Below are 818 nucleotides of genomic sequence, written 5' to 3' on the forward strand. Positions count from 1 at the left end.
AAATTAATTTCTTGCTAGCTACTAGCTAGAAGAAACGTCTCTCGACCTTAACCTATGTCTCTATTAATCTTTCTTCTGTCTTTTTTCTTTTTATGGTATGAGATCATGTGGTGTCCTAATCCCGACTTCAGCCAGCTTGTCGGTTACGACAAAGTTGTGTTTTGCTGTATTTTGGTGATCTGTTTAATTAGGTAAGTGTTTCTTTCCGAAGCAGAAAGGTCCATCCTCCTATATATTTGTACCCAGCAACCCGACTATTGACACCGTCCTAGCTAGGTCCTATATATCAGTCACATACCTCTACGCATCCAGTACCCCATCCAGCCTTCGAAGATGCATGCGAGCAACAATAATGCTGAAGACATGGCCAAATACACCGGGAGATCAAAATAACAATAAATGTTATTGCAAACAATACATGAACAGCATGATCATGATAAATGAGTACTCATGAAAAATAAATATTTATGACAGATTATTTGTGATGATAACAACTATTTACGATAAAAATATACTTATTTTGACAGAAAATAATCATTTTTACTGAAAATAACTAGTCATAAATAAACATTTTTTTATAATAATATATATATATATATATTATAGATCAAGTTGATCATGCTGTTTTCCAAAGTTTGATGATTTGGGAAGAATATTGTAACATGACCCAATATACTAATGAACTATCTTATCATGAATTAGTTTAGTAAATATTGTTTGCTATATCACTGATGATCGATATGATCAATTGATGTGCCTTCCAATTTGGAGATCTTTCTATCTCAAAAAGAGCAATTTTAGCTCCATTACCGCACAGA

The sequence above is a fragment of the Juglans regia genome, chromosome 5, assembly GCF_001411555.2.
Source record: "Juglans regia cultivar Chandler chromosome 5, Walnut 2.0, whole genome shotgun sequence".
Taxonomy (NCBI): Eukaryota; Viridiplantae; Streptophyta; class Magnoliopsida; order Fagales; family Juglandaceae; genus Juglans; species Juglans regia.